Below are 16,547 nucleotides of genomic sequence, written 5' to 3' on the forward strand. Positions count from 1 at the left end.
TCTTCTGAGCACTAAACAAAAAGTGTTTTCTTAAGAAGTTGTATTAAAAGAATAATTTTATGTATTTGAACAAAAAGTCTGAAATGGAATCTTAAATTCAACTTTATGTGTAACATATTAAAAATCCTTTCTCCTTTACAGTATTATAATACATTTCTAAGCCTCGAAGTATTTCTTTCTGAAAGAAAAAAAACCTACCACACCATTTAAAATGTCACTTTACCCAACAAAAAGTCAAAAATCCAAGCAAGATCAGAAAAAAATCAAAGATAAAATGATCTTGCCTTACATTGTGATAGAGTTTCCATGGGCACAGTCTCCAGGCACTCTTGTATCTATTCTAAGATGAAGAAAGAGACTGGAGAGTGCCACAGGAATGTTGCTTATTTCCTATGTAGTACAAGGAACACCACTTGTTCTCTTTGCTAATGGAGGAAAAGCTTCAGTGCACTTTTTCAGTTACATCACATAAGGCTTAAATGGATATTGTTCATGTCGAAACCTTCTATTCTAACACTACTAGAAGCCAGAAACAGTCTGTCCAGTGAAATGCTGCTAAAGGTGCATTTCAAGTCCGTGACTTGGCCACAGGCACATTTATAAACCCCCTAAAACTATTTTACCTTTTCAGAAAGAAATCCTTCTCAGGTGATTTAAGTTTCCAAAGGCAAACAGAAGTCACATCTCTGTGCATCTGAGCACACATGATAATATTCAGCCCTTCCCTTACACCAAGTCTCAGCAATAATGCAGCGATCAAGTGAGAACATTGGAGTTATAGTAAATATGCTGGTAGTAAAGCTGTTGGCTTTACTAGCAAGGTATGGGGAGTAATAAGAATTTCCTAGGTTGGTGACCTCAGTTGTGTGAATGAATATGTAAGTATACATGCATGAAGAATATAAAAGCAACAGCTTGTTAATCTAGTCCTTATTAATCACTTTCCTTTGTGTCCTCATCCCTCCGTTCACCTATCTATCTTCATGGAAGACAGGTAGGAAGGTTCTGCAACCCTGAATAAGTGTACAGTTTTTATCAGCAAATGACAGCAGTGTGATATATATTATAGACCCATATTCTGTCCGTAGAGCTCTGAACTTCTCTTTGTCGATTAAAATGACTATTTTGAATTATCTCGTTTAATGTTTATCTGCATAGGTCTTGACTGCATGCAGGAAAAAATGCATACATGTGGAAGCAAAAAAAAAACCAAACTAAAAATTATTATAAGGATCAAATCCCAAATCCATTTAGTTCAGAATACTGATTTTACTAATGACAATAGCCATTATCACATCACTCAAAAAAGCATAAGATTCTGGCTTTTGTAACTAGAGATTGGTTTAAACCACAGAACACAAGATTTATTTTTTTTTAATGTAAGCTCTGTGTGTCTCCTCTCTGTTGATGACTCACTTTTTGACAAATGTTGCACTTTAATCGAATGCGGTCTGAGTGAGAATCTTTCCTTTTAATCATGAATTTCATATTATTCACAATTTAAAGAAAATTGGTTTAGAAATTGAATTTATAAATCAGCTGGTCAAACTATCTAAAATTGGACTTGTTCAGAAGTAGAGTATTATTATTCCAATAAGAATCTACCCTATTTTCATTCTTCAATGCAATAAGAACGAATAAAATTGAAGTGTGGAGGAAGTTACATTGGTATGTTTTGTTTGTTCTAGGGCATTTAAGCCTTTTTTTTTTTTTTTTTTGTAGGGTAAAGTTGCAGCTTATCATTTTACTGATTTATTTGGTTCAAATATGTTCATAAAATTAAACAGACCAGCATATGCACTTGCGGTGCAAGCCTCTCAGTGGAGAATGCTAGCACCTTGAAATGCAGTCAGCTGGCATATGAGAGCACTGTGTGTTGAGTTTTTAATAAAATGAATAATTTGATATTAAAAATGCTTTCTTTTATAGATTCACTGCCTATAGTCTTAGAGAAAGAGGAGATTTGTAGTTATATGCATAAACTTAGACTTCAGCAATGATAAATTTGTAAACGACTTTTCTATTTAATCAGAGGCAAGTTTAAGTTTGAACTAGTTAAATATTATTTGGTTCCCATAGTCTGAAACAGTAGTCTTACACTAAGCAATATCTTTTCTCTGAAACAGATTTTCTGTTCAATAAAAGGCTAAAAATTGTTCTACAGAGTTCAGCTAAAAATTCATCAGATCATGAAAACTCAGTTTAAAATCTTACAACCAAATGAAAAAAAAAGAAATATTGAGTACTAATTTTGTTATTTTTTCTTTCATTGCATTTGTTATTTCTTTTTAAACTGAAAAAATCAATCTAATAAATTAATAGCTTATGAAAATATTGAAATTTTTAAAAGTATGGAACAAAGTAGGAATTTTTTTTATCGTTTCCTAAACCACTTAAAATTTATTTTCATAATTAATCAGGAAAATAGACAATTATACATTTTTCCTTGAAAGTGTTTTTCATTTGAAAATGATATAATAAGATATAATAAAAATAATTACTTTAGTGGGAGTATTCTGGTTTGCTACTGAGTCTGCAGATTGCAGCTATTTCTGCTGGACTCAAAGCAATGTCAGAATTATTCTTCAGCTACTAGATTTGCAGAACAACTGCTAGGAATGTAGGATTTTTTTAGCCAATAGCCTTACAGGAAAGTAGTCTCAGAAGACTAATGTTGATTCTTGCCTATGCAAAATCATTTTTTGTATTTTCTTTCCTGTCTTGAAATGTTAATGTCTTTTCCCACACCACAAAAACTGGAGTTTTCAAAAAGGACACTTTTTGGTAGGATAGAGCACACCTAGTGAAAACTTTGATGAGGTCTATTTCAGCTCTTCTCTGCATTGTTTCTAATTTCTCTAGGTTTTTTTTTAGCTTGTCTTCTGGCTGTCACTGTAATTCCTTCATGTTAAACCATCTTACGCTGGGAACCCCAGAGAATTTATTTTCCTGTTATTTCCTGAGTAGCTAACCATAACTCAGCCATATCTGTGGTAAACCACAAACCATGAAATCACATTTTGGTGACCTGAATTCTCTATTCTACAGCCAGGTGATTAATTATAGGCAAAAGTCTGAAGTTTAACATTAAGGGAGGAAGTGAAAAGCTCAGCTGCATGAGTAGCTGAGTTGGCCATGAGGATTTTTGAGAATATTCAGGAGAAAGTTGTTTCTACTGCTTTTGGAGATGCAACATTAATCACTTTTATGAGCATCAGACCAGTCATCTTTGTAAAGGCCAGTTTTCGCACTTATCTTTCTTTGTTCAGACAAGATCCCTTGAGATCCTAAGACCATTTGCTGTCTGTTTAGTGTCTTAGTCTTCATATTCAAAAATCAGAAGCATCTATTTTATTAATAAATGACATTCAGTTTGCAGGAGTTTTTTTTTCTTTAACAGAACAGTTTTAGAAAGCTAAACTAGGAACGAGAAATAGAAGTAACAACATTAGGGACTGAGAAATTAATATAATTCTAGGATTTTGTTTTTATAGAAGTATTTAGTTATAGAATCAAGTTACAATGAATGAAAAAACTTTTTATATGAAAATAAATGAGGAGTGATTACTATGGTTATGATCACAACTACAATATGGGAAATTATAGGGAAATGAAAATTGACTCTTTTCTTACGTGCCTTAGTGCAATGATTTTGGAAGTAGATAACTTCATAATCTTATAGACTGATAAAGTGGTTGACATTATGATATTACCATGGAAAGGCACACTGGGCTGGCTGATAGATTGGAAAACTGCCACATTCTCAGCACAAATATGAGGGAAATTATCTGAGTACGAGGGAAGGTTGCATAGCATTCAATGGGTAAGGAATTTTTGCCTGGAGCCTCAGTTTTCTCTGCTTGTGACTTCATTAAATGACTTCCTCCAAAGTTGCTGAAAGTTGCTGACTCCACCTGACTACACTGGCATTGATTAAGCCCTAAACAAAGCAGATGGTAGTTGTTCTGTTGTGTTCGGCTGCAGTAGGGAGAAACGAAGACGATGCTGTCCTAAATTGCAGTGAATACCCTGCTGATTTGTAATCAATATGCTTCTGTAATTCACAATTTATAATGTTCCTACCAGTGCATATCCCAGTCTGTTATGGTTACAAGCCAGGGGAAGGAGCTATAGGGATGAATATTCACACTAGTGCGTCATCTGAAGGGGCCGCTCCACCCACTTGGTGTGGGAGAGAAGTTTGCCACAGGTCGGAGTTGCTCCAGTCTCTCATCCACCGGGACAAGAGCAAAGCTGGGAGCTGCTGCCTCACCACACCATGCTGGCATTGAAGTAGCCCAGGGGATCACCCAAGCTCCAGCCACTGTCATGGTCTCACTGCAGCTTGGAGCCTCTTGGGGTAGGGCATACAATCACAGAAATTTGTTTGGCATCTCCTTTGTTCTCTCCTAACATGTGGTCCAGTGCAGGACCCTCCACTATTTTGTTTCTTGTTTTGCCCCAGGGAATGGAGGGATGGGAAGACAAGAAGCGTTTCTCTCTGTTGTCAATTTGAACTGTTCTGTTAGCATTGTTGTTTTCACTACTATTTTTTCTTGGCAGTAAATTGTTGTTTCAGTTATAACCTCCTCACATTTTCTTAGTCTCTCTATATTAGGGGGGAATAAAAGAGAAGGAAGTTCATTTTATTGGAGTTCCCACACTAATATTTGTCTTTAAGCCAAGACACACTCCGATATGATGTAGCCAACTAAGATCTCTTACACAACCATTATGTGCCTATCCCTTTATCACTCTCCTACCTCCTGTTTTATCCATAATCAACAAAACAGAAAAACTAGTCACTATTTATTTGTATTTCCCTGAAGATACTTTAGATCAGTGACTTCCATTCCACCTGATGGATAGTGCAGTGGGAGAGAGAAAGGGCACAAACGTATTAATACACAACTATTAATACTTTCACCCTTCTGCCACATCCAATGCAGAGCTCTTGTACCTGAGTTGTTCAGAGGATTTCTTACGTTTTAAGATTATGTCTATAAACTATTTCCCTCCAATATATACTGCCTGTTTTTCTATGTAGATGTCCCTTTCTCTGTTATTTCCTATAGCTTTTTTGTCCTCTTTTACACCTTCTCTGGGCAACATTTTACAGTAAAAACTAAGACTGAGCAAGGCACATTGTGCCTCAGAGCCAGCAGAATCCAACAGCACTGGTTTTTTTGTGTGCCTTTCTCCCCTCATTGGTATTCAAAACTCCTCCTTATTCAATGTTGTCTGTTAATTTATTATTGTTTGATTTGATTCTCCCTCTCATCAGTCACTGATGGAGATGTCAAACAAGGCTTGGTACTGATCCCCAGAGCTTCTCCAATACACACAACACTCCCATCACATGCTCTACAGTTGGCATTCTTCCATAACACCTTCACAGGCGAGCTCAGGGAGTGTGGGTTGGATGAGTGGACAGTGAGGTGGATGAAGAACTGGCCGAATGGCAGAGCTCAGAGGGTTGTGGTCAGTGGTGCAGAATCTAGTCGGAGGTCTGTTGCCAGAGGTGTTCCCCAGGGTCAGTATTGGGTCCAATCTTGTCCAACTTATTCATCAATGACCTGGATGAAGTAGGCCTTTAGCCAGTTTGCTGATGATGCAAAACTGGGAGGAGTGTCTGATAAACCAAAAGACTGCTGCCATTCAGACAGACCTGAACATGCTGGACAGTTGGGCAGAGGTGCAGTGAAGTTCAACAAAGGCAAATGCAGGGTCTTGCACGTGGGAAGAATAACCCCCTACACCAGCACAGGTTAGGGGTTGATCTGCTTGGAAAGCAGCTCTGTGGAGCAGGCCCAGGGAGTCCTGGTGGACAAGTGATGGTGGAAAGCAAGTTCAATGCATACAAATATTTTCAGAGCAAGTGTCAAGATGATGGAGCCAGGCTCTTTTCAGTGGGGACCAATGGCAGAACAAGGGGCATTGCGTACAAACTGAAACACGGGAGGATCCATCTGAATAGGAGGAAAAACTTCTTTACTTTGAAGGTGACCGAGCCCAGGCTGCCCAGAGAGGTTGTGGAGTCTCTTCTCTGGAGATGCTCAAAACCTGCCTGGACATGAATTTGTTCAACCTGTTCTCGGCAGATCTGCTTTAGAAGCAGTGCTTGGACTAGATGATCTCCACAGATCCCTTCCAGTCCCAACCATCCTGTGATTCTCTGGTATTTCTTTTACCTTGTTTTACATTGCTGCATGCATATTGAATAGTTGTATATATATAAAGGATTTTACTTTCCTTTTCAAGATGCTTTCCATTTTGACCAAATGGTTACATTGAAATGATTTTTATCCCCACAGAGATGTGCAAAAGTATATGTAAACAAGATAAGGAATAACTCAGAAACTTCCTGAGTGTAACAACTCTGACAGAAGATTTTTGGATTAGAACATCCAGCTCTAACATAAAAACTGAGAACAATCTAAGCCAACCCTGTTCAAGGGGGAGGTTTTAAGATATTTAGCACAATACTTGGAATACATGCAACAAAATAAGTTAGAATATGAGGATGAGGAGTTGTAGGCTTGGGAGTTCTTTGAAGAATGATTTTTGCATTGTAAAGAGGTTGGCAGTTTTGCTTCCAGTCTTGGATGCTGGAATAAAGTCAATATCCTTTAACTTTATCCGCAGACTGAAAAAAACCCAAACATCAACAGTGTTAACATCTATAAAAGGGCTAGTTTGGCTGGGACAGACCCAGTTTCCCAGAATCATCACAGAGTGTACAACATGCCCTGGTCCTATTACGGTTCATGCCAGCAGGGAGCAGCTGCCCTAAACCGAGACAATATTTTCCATCTTTCCCCCTGTCCTGTTGCCCGGATGGCCTTGGTGCCAGCAGCAGCTGGCTTCAGCTTTTCCCTGTTGTGACTTTCATTCAGCTGTTCAGGGATGAGGTTGGAATTGGCTGCTGTAGAAACCGAGAAAAACATTCATTAGGGAGCAGGGGAAGCAGCAGCTGAGTGGCTGCTGGAAAGGAGCCTGAACGAGGCTTACATGCCATTCCCTGAAGGCCAGAAGCAGCTGTTGGGAGGAAGAAAGGGGAGGACATTCCTCAGATTTCATCTGACTCAGAGCAATATAGGCATTTCTGAGTGTTGGTGACTATGTGAAAATTTAGGGCTCATCTGTCCATTCCTACCATTCCTTTATGCAATAGTGTCCACATCAAACTGTATTGCAAGAGATATAAAACTGAACACGGATTTCATGCAGCTTAAAGACTGCAGCATCCAAAAGTGATGATGGAAGAAGAGAAAGCCTTGGCATCAACTTCTGACATTGTCTCCAATATGAAATGAAGTCTCCCAGAGAGTTCTCTGTTTCCTAGAAAGAACAACACAGCTGAGGAACAGGAAAGGTTCTGGGGACCTGCTGCTTAGACCTCTGGAGCTTTCCTGACCAAGGGCTTAATAGTATTGGAGCAGTTGTGGATATGATGCTCCTTCTTGTTATTGTGAAAGATTAAAATGATAACTATTATCACTAATACCTCTTCTTTGAGAGAAGGAAATACAAGTAGTGACTGGTAGTGGCTAGGAAGCATATATGGGGATGAGGAGGAGGAGTTGAAAAATAACAGAGTATATATATATAGGCAATGTTTAGTCTTACCACTTTTAATAATATAATGTCACACACCTCATGCATGCTGTTGCTAAAGTTTAACATAATGGAGGGAGTAGGTAAAGGCTGCAGTTTTGTCTTGGTTTGAGACAATCTAGAGGGGCAGAGACCTCAGACGGAAGTCTCCTCCCTTGGATTCAATTCCCCTGGTTTCTCCAATACAGAGAAAGAGAGAAAATATGCCCAGATGTAAGTGAAAAAATAACTCTTTACCAAGAAGAATGCTGATAACAATACTGATAAAACTGAGTTAAAGTAACCAATGAGGAGAAGCTTCCCAATTCCCACCCACAGGACAAAAACAAGAAGGCAAAACACCAAGAAGTCAAAAAGGTATATTTGGAGAGAAGAAAAGAAAAGAAAAGAGAAGAGAAGAGAAGAGAAGAGAAGAGAAGAGAAGAGAAGAGAAGAGAAGAGAAGAGAAGAGAAGAGAAGAGAAGAGAAGAGAAGAGAAGAGAAGAGAAGAAAAGAAAAGAAAAGAAAAGAAAAGAAAAGAAAAGAAAAGAAAAGAAAAGAAAAGAAAAGAAAAGAAAAGAAAAGAAAAGAAAAGAAAAGAAAAGAAGAAAAGGTGAATACTAGAATTTTTGTGTAACCCAGGACAAGTTACTTGTGTCAAACTGTGAACACAAGGAAGAAAAGTCAGAAATTTGGGAATGGGAAGAGGTAAGACAAAAGATAATAAAGAACAGCTGCACTTCTGAGCATTTCTAATTTACTTGATAGCACAAACCTGTTATTTTGACAGTCATTGACCAAACTTGAAATGAAAGAAATATTTTGTTTTCCCTTGTACTACATGACACAAGACACGCAGCCTACTTAAATAACAGAATATCCCCGGTATATATCTTAATTCAGTTTAGAAGGGGGAAAAAACATGGTCCAAATAGAAGCCTACGCTCTTATTTACATGCCTTGTTGTGATGCGTCTGACCACTAGTTTCATCTTCTATCAACTACTTGTCTAGTAATCCTACTGAATCCAATTTCTATGATGAGCAGGGAATAGCATCAGCAAATTTATCTTTCTTTTCTCTGTCAGTCCCTCAAGACAATTAATTTGTTTTGTTACACATAACTTATAAGCTGGGGGCACTAATCATCATCCCAATTTTAATAAAATTCCTGAAGCAGGCACTCAGGTTATACATATTGTTGACAGAAGTTTTATTTCAATTTTTTTCTGGAAAAATATTTGAATCCTTATTTATTCTCACTTTATGTAAAACAAGGTCCCAAATTTAACAATGGAGTATGATAGAATCCATTTTTTTTTAAAGTAGCATAGAATAATTAAATATTTTCTAATATCAAGGGAAACTTTTCTTGTTTTCCAGCATTTCAATAAATAGTTAAATTTCCAAAAATTAATTTGACAGTATTTTTAAAACATCATGATAATTTATGTTGTGCTAAAGTCAGGAGTCTGTATTAACAGATGTTTATCTATCAGATAGGCATAGAAAATCTGAAATAATGCATACATAACTCAGATGCACCACATTTGCCCACAGACACACACAAAAAATATCCATACTATAATGCCATAAAATACTTTGTATCTTTCTTTCCTTTGTGACTGGCTTTATTGTAGGAAAATACTTGCATATTCAACTTTTGTCCATGCATGGAGAAACTAAATAATCTAAACCAGTAAAAGCATTTATTTTTTTTTTTAATTTTTTTTAAAAATAAAGTAACATTTATGAGGGATTTTATTTTGCTTTCCCAAGCACAAGAATCAAAGAGAATATAGATTCTTCAGGTTTAATTTTATTTAATGATTGTAGGAACAGAAAACTTCACATCTTCTCAAGTAATTCCATTTGCCTTAGAGTAGTACTTCTGAAGTACCACTCAACACCTCTTCATCCTCTTATTTGTTCTTCACTAATTTCTATCACCTATCTGGAATCTGTCCTCAACAAACCTGAATTTATTGCTTAGAGGATATCAAAGACAGAAACTACTGTCTCTGAAATCTGACAGCATTTGTGAGGAATCTTACCTCTTTATTGTCCTATTCAATGTGATTCTGCCTAGTGTTCTCTGCAAGAATAGCCCCTGGGCTTCTGAGTCTGGACATGCATCTGTTAATCATAGCTGTAGCAAAAAGGAATAGAATACTGATGTTTCCAAATCCTAGACAACACCTATTACTAATACGAGAAGGAAATACTCATCTATACCTTTTAAAAGACTGATTTTACAATGTTTGTTATTCTTCAAAAGTCTTGGTGAAGACTGAGCCATTGTGGTTGAAAAAAACCCCATGAATATTGAAAAAAACCCCTCTGGCCTGAATATACTGTAAGCACACTTAAAGTCATGCTGGTTACAGGGAACAATGTGATAGAATAAAGGGTTTGTCTGACACTGGACACAGCATCACAGAAATGTTGAGGTTTACAGGGACCTCCAGAGATTCTCTGCTTCAACCCTCTATTAAAAGCAAGGTCAGGTAGAGCAGGTTGCTCAAGACCATATCCAGCGTTTTTAATAGTTTAAAAGATGCAGACTCCCAAGATTCTCTGGGCAAACTCTCAAGCAGATGAGAAGGATCAGCTCCTCTGACCTGCTGCCAAAACTCTTTCCTGCGCACCTGAAAATATTACTGGCCTTCTTTGCCTTGACAGCATAATTCATAGCATCATAGAATCATAGAATGGTTTGGTTTGAAAGGGACCTTAGAGATCATCTAGTTCCAACACCCCTGCCATGGGCAGGAACACTTTTCAGTAGACCAAGTTGCTCAGAGCCCCATCCAACTTGGCCTTGAACACTTCCAGGTATGGGGAATCTACAGCTTCTCCAGGCAACTTGTTTCAGTGCCTCACCACCTTCACAGTAAAGAAATTCTTCCTGGTATCTGATCTAAATCTACTCTCAGTTTGAAGCCATTCCTCCTTGTCCTGTGACTACATGCTCTTGTAAAGAGTCCCTTTCCATGTTTCTTGTAGGCTCCCTTAGGTACTGGAAGGACACAATCAGGTCACTTTGAAGCCTTCTCTTTTCCAGGCTGAACAATCCCAGTTCTCTCAGCGTCTCCTCATAGGAGTTTTGGCTCATGTTCAACCTCTTGTCTACCAGGACCTTCAGGTCCTTAATCGCAGAGCTGCTTTCCAGTCCCGGCCTATACTAGTGCATTGGATTAATCCTTCCCAATTTCAGGACTAGGCTTTTCCACGTGTTGAACTTCATAAGTCTCCTGTCATATCATTTCTCCAGCCTGCTGAGGTCCTTCTGAACCCTCTGATGTGTTAACCACTCCTTCCAGTCTTGTTTCATTTGCAAAATTGCTGAAGATGCACCTTGTACGAGCATCTAAGTAATTAATGAAGGTGTTATTCAACAGTGATCTCAATATGAACCCCTGGTTATGCAACCAGTGACTGACCTCTAACTGGACTTTGTGCCACCCTTTAAGCCTAGTTGTTCAACTAGCTTTCAGTCAATTGCACTTTTTGCTTACCTAATCTTCACATCAGTTTGTTCATGAAGAAGACATTGTGGAAAGACTCACTAACAGCAAATTAAACAACATTCCCTGCTCACACAGTGAGCTGCTCGCCTATCTAAACTGCTGTGGGGTTTTTTTGCATTTCTGTTTGGAAATCAGTTCTGTGATTTCTTTAGACATAGCGTACCAGCAAAGGTCACAGTTAACTTTTCAGAAGCTTCCTTCCAAATATTTGGCTTAATTTAAGTCTCATTTGTGTTTACTAGAAGTAAATTTTTATTTTTTTTTTTTTAATATGGCAACTGGGAGAATATAATCCTGGTTCAGTTGTCAAAAGGCTGTACAGCTGCACTGGGAATTTATTTGGTTCATTAGGCTGTTTTATTTCTCTATGATATTTAACAATGCTGTTGGGTGTGCAAGACTAAACAATAATTGTTGTTAACTGCTTTTCATGCCAGCATTCTTTAATGCCTTTAGTCAGTTGGGACATTTATACCATCAAGCTTTGGAAAGAGACTCACCCCTAAAACTCTCTGTGGTCTGTTCAGTTGCTTCACTCTGACTCTGGTCACCGTTCCCAACCAGATGAAGTTAAATGTGGAAATAAAGTTCCCCTCATCTTCAAGATTTATATTTCCTTTCTAGTAAAAACATGCTGGGAATAACTGCTTTGATTAACTCCTTTTTTTGCTAAACAAACCAGAAATTATAATATTAAATAGAACAAGCTGTGCATATAAAAAATGGTGCTGATTTGGTACTCATGTGGCACATTATAATTAAATATAATTTTAAATATTTTCACTAGAATAAACAGTGACTCACTTGTTTTATTTTGGGTATTTTATTTTTGCTGTTTATACCTGTAACAAAATCACAGTTCTTATTCATTTCCAACAGTGACACTGCTGTCAAAATCTGACTCCATTTCAAAAGAATGAGAGACTTGCTTATATATTTAATAGCCCCCTGTGCTTTATCTGTCATCTCATAAATGACAAGAGCAGACTTAAAAACCAAATAAAAAATCTAAAGCTTTTCATTTTCAACACCATTTTTAAAATCTCCCTGTCCATCTCTCTAAGATGATAGTATAAGAGAGAGGCTTGTAGCATTCATTACATTAAAACCATGCCAACTTCAAGCTCTGTTCTTTTATGAGCTAGCTAAATATATTCTAAACTGCTTGTATCCTTCTGCCATCCTTGCACATTTTTAATGCCTCTTTTAGCTGCTTGATTTATCTCCAAACCTGCAGATTGCCTTTATAAGAATCCCCATTGACTGAAATGATATTCATTCATGTGAGCAGAGCTGATAAACTGCAGGCCTCATTGTCACACAGAGCTGTGCTGACTATGATGCTACAGATTTTGCTTTCTTTCAGTGGGCAAAATAGGTTTAGAAACACATTTTCCCTTCATCCCTCAAAGGAACTTGTAGCAGAGTAGCTGAGATCCGAAAACTGGCTTTTCAAATGACAGTAAATCATTTTGAATAGTTTCTGCTTCACCTGACATATCTTGATCTAGAAAGACTTTGCCACAGTAATAGATGTTTTCAGCCCAGAGAGACTCAGGCATCAAGGTCTTGTCTTTTTTATGTAATGCTTAGTGCAACATTCCCTATCTACCTGGATGGGTTCATGAACCACTCTGGGAAAATATTTATGAAAAAATAAATTAGTGTTGTACAACTTATATGAGCTTTTTAGTAATAAAAACATGTCAGACCAATTCACTGAAGATTAAAATATATGCACACACACAAAAAAATCTTAATTCAAATCTGAATCTCCTCCCTAACAGGCATAATTCATTCACAATGGGATTAAGGGGTAGGGGAGAGAAGAGGAAACACACTTTAATCATCTGCTACTATATCAGTGTCATGATATTGTGGTTCCCGAGTGAATGGAGCTCAAATAGGAACTATGGTCCCCCATCCTGAACAAATATATGTCTGCCTCCTGTTTTTGCTTCCTCGTCTATTCACAAACCTGCTAGATTTCTGACTTCCACAGCTAAACCCGTATTGGGTGGCTCAGATAATTAGCATGATAAATGGTAAACCAGCTAAGTCCTTGAACAGCAAGTCACAATATTTCTTCTACATCTGAAATAAACCTAAATGCTGATTTCCATCTAGTTCTTTTACTATACCTAGGAAGTAGAGAATAAGAATAATTGAGGTTCTACTTGCCCAGAGAAACCAGAATTAAGAATGTGTTTAACATTTATATGGCTTAAATACAGCAATATATGGAAACAGAATTTGATTTTCAACAATGGAGTTTTTAATGGCTTCATACAACTCTTTTACCACAGTGAACATCCCCGTCATTCTTAAAAGAAAGAAGAAAAAATAGGAAAAAAACCCAAATCAACCACAATTCATCTGTCCTTTCAGATTAGGAAGAAGCTGTAATATTTGCAATCTGGGTTCAAGTCTGAAAGGAGAATTTGATGAACTGCAAGAAAGCTGAGCTGAAAGTCAGAAAATGGAGCCAACTGCTCTGTTCTGGCTCTGCTCACAAATCCCTTGGCTCAAACAAGCCATAGAAGGGTAGGTCCCAAGTTACCCCGTAGCTGCACCTTTTAAGGGTAACCTCTTGGTGACATACAGTTAGTATACACAGAGGTAAAAGAAAGCACCTGAAGGATAAGTCCATGGGAAGCCAATTAAAGTTCTCTTGAATACCACAGTTCTGCCTGCTCTTTTCCTCCTGACCTATTTGTGCTTACCTCTATCCTTCTCATCAGTGTTTTGGCCAGTGTTTTTACTGCAGGGCTATAGGCAATGACAATATTGGTTGCTTCAAAACCACTCTCCAAGTGTACCACTCCTCATTACAGACCTAAAACAAAGTTACTAATTTCTCCCTCTACTTAAAAAACCCTTTGAGAATATTTTGTAGGAAATACATCCATGATGCAACTGTGGAGCACTCTGGCATACGCAGAGTTTTAAAAAAGTTTAACTTCTTTTCAACTTTCAAAATAAATCTTTTATTCTGTAAAATAAAAGTGTTTCTCCTCCCTGATATGGATACACTCACATTTCTTTATATCTTATATGAAAATCAGTATCCTTCTTACCTACTTTTGGAGCACTATAAACTTACTTGAATGAATGCTCCTCTAAATAGTCTGTTTGAATGACTCATCAAAGTATTTTGAAGTGTATAAAGTGTATTTTGGTGATCTCATTAACTGCATGGTAAAACAATGCACTGGAAGAGTAGCCTATAAAATGGATTTCACTGTTGTTTACCATGTGGTCATGTCCTATATGTGTAACTGGGGAAATGTAGTTGCAAAAGAGAAATTTTCTCGTGTCAAAAATCATCTTCAGTCTTTAGAGATTTTTATTTTTAGTTGTATTGTCATCTGCTAATTTCTTTTTCTTTTCAAGTCTCCTTATAAAATTTCAGGAATGAAGGAAGTGAATAGGTCTCCCCTGTAGATGTGAATGTTTCCGAAGTCTGTTTTCTGGGATATACGTGTGTATTACAGGTATATAAATTTTTTCAGGTACATAAATTTTTTATGTGATGATGTATGATATATGTATGGTATAGAACTTCCTTTAGGTAGATTTTCTTTCCTTCAGAGAATATCTCCACTGGCTGTATTTTCACGATAACAATATTACCATCAAGGAGGTACACAATATGATAGGAAGATAATAGTTTTTTATAAAAACTGCTGTGAAGACCATGACAATCTTTACTTGAAAAGCAAGGTATGTGGATGGACTAGCACCTTGCAGAAAATTAAGAAGTCTTGGCTCGCAGAAAGCTCAGATAACTAATAAAATTAACAAGTCTTCAGAAATTATGCAGACAAACATGAAGACTGCTTGAGAATACAGCTTTTCTTCATGGTAACAATAGCAATTAAACTGCCTCTGTGTTCCCAACAAGTGGAATAAGATGTATAAAGTTAGGGTTTCTAAATGCAGGCAATTGTAATTTGTGATATCATTTACAGACGTAGCTGCTATTGCAGTTAAATTAATGTTTTACTTTGCGTGGCCATTAGAACATATAAATAAAGCATGATGACCATAGTAATATCTTTCATGTTAATTGATTAGATTTGGGCCTAATTAATGGCCAGATTCACATTTTACATTATTCTTAATTTTTTTTAAGCTAAGTAGATACTAATGTAAAACCAGTTTTATTTATGAGTATTTGAAAAACCTAGAAATGTCTGGCTTATGCTTTGTGCTGTGTGTCTGAGTGTTTTGATTTATTCCTGTTGCTAATGCATTTGGTGCAGACACTTGTTATAAAACAATGTTGAAAGACATTGTTTACCACATTTTGTGAAGGATGTCAAACCAAAAATCTGCTGGTTAGTTTTGTTAGTGTCCAAATGTTCTTCTGGTAAAATGTCTTCCTTTTGAAAATCATTTGGGAATGTGTGTAGCCCTCTTGATTCTATTTGCTTATTAAGTCCAATGGGAAAAAGAAAAAAAAAGAAAAAAAAAATTTATATGTGAATTTATAAATACAGCTGGTTTTTTTCACTTAAAGAAGGAAGGGTCTTCCTTGGCCTTTTGATTAGGGGTAAATTCAGTATGTCTTAGTTCAATGATAATTCCCTACTCATGGACGTGGATCTGATCCCACAAATTCTTACTACTTGGTTCAGATTTGATTCTACACTGGGTTGTAACTAATTTAAGCAATATAACAAGAATGGATGTTGCATTGATGCTTCCAGCTGTTCTAATAATTCCTATAATATCTCTTTCTCATTTCCACTCCATCACACAAGCTCATGATGATTGGTCCTTTTTATTAAAAAAAAGTAAAAGTAAAGGGTTTTTTTTAATCTTTAATGTTTAATTGTGGATTATTAAAAACAAAAAAAGCAGTGTAGAAAGAGGAAATGGCATTCTATTTCCCTCACACCTAACCGTAAAACACTTAGCTATGGAGGTTAAATCCTAGGTTCTAGATGAATCCTTAAGTTCCCAGAGAGTTTGTGGAGAAAGCCAACCTCTCCAAAGAACGTTTCAACTAGTAAGTTACAAAGAGCACCCATTTCTTTATCAGCCATACAGAAATTTCAAGTCATTGTGCTATAAAAGTTAGCCCTTCAGTTAAGCTGAAGTTATAAATTACATGGGATAGATCAGAGTAAAACTGTTTCCTATCATTTTTCTGGCTGAAACTGAAATTATACTTCCCACTTTCCAGTAAGGCTGACCCAGTGCATATGGAAACTCAGTTCTCAATGAATACCCTGTTAAACATTTAGATGCAAATTAACCTTCTTATGCCTTATGACAGGACTGTCAGCAGATAATATCTGAATATTTTCTATATTTTCAAAATGTGTGGAAAAAGTCTGACAAGAATGAAAGACTTTTGGGGATTAATCACTACAATGATGTCTTCCATTACATGTTTTTAATTCACCTCTTCTTA

This window comes from Pseudopipra pipra, chromosome 5 (genome assembly GCF_036250125.1).
Source record: "Pseudopipra pipra isolate bDixPip1 chromosome 5, bDixPip1.hap1, whole genome shotgun sequence".
Lineage (NCBI taxonomy): Eukaryota > Metazoa > Chordata > Aves > Passeriformes > Pipridae > Pseudopipra > Pseudopipra pipra.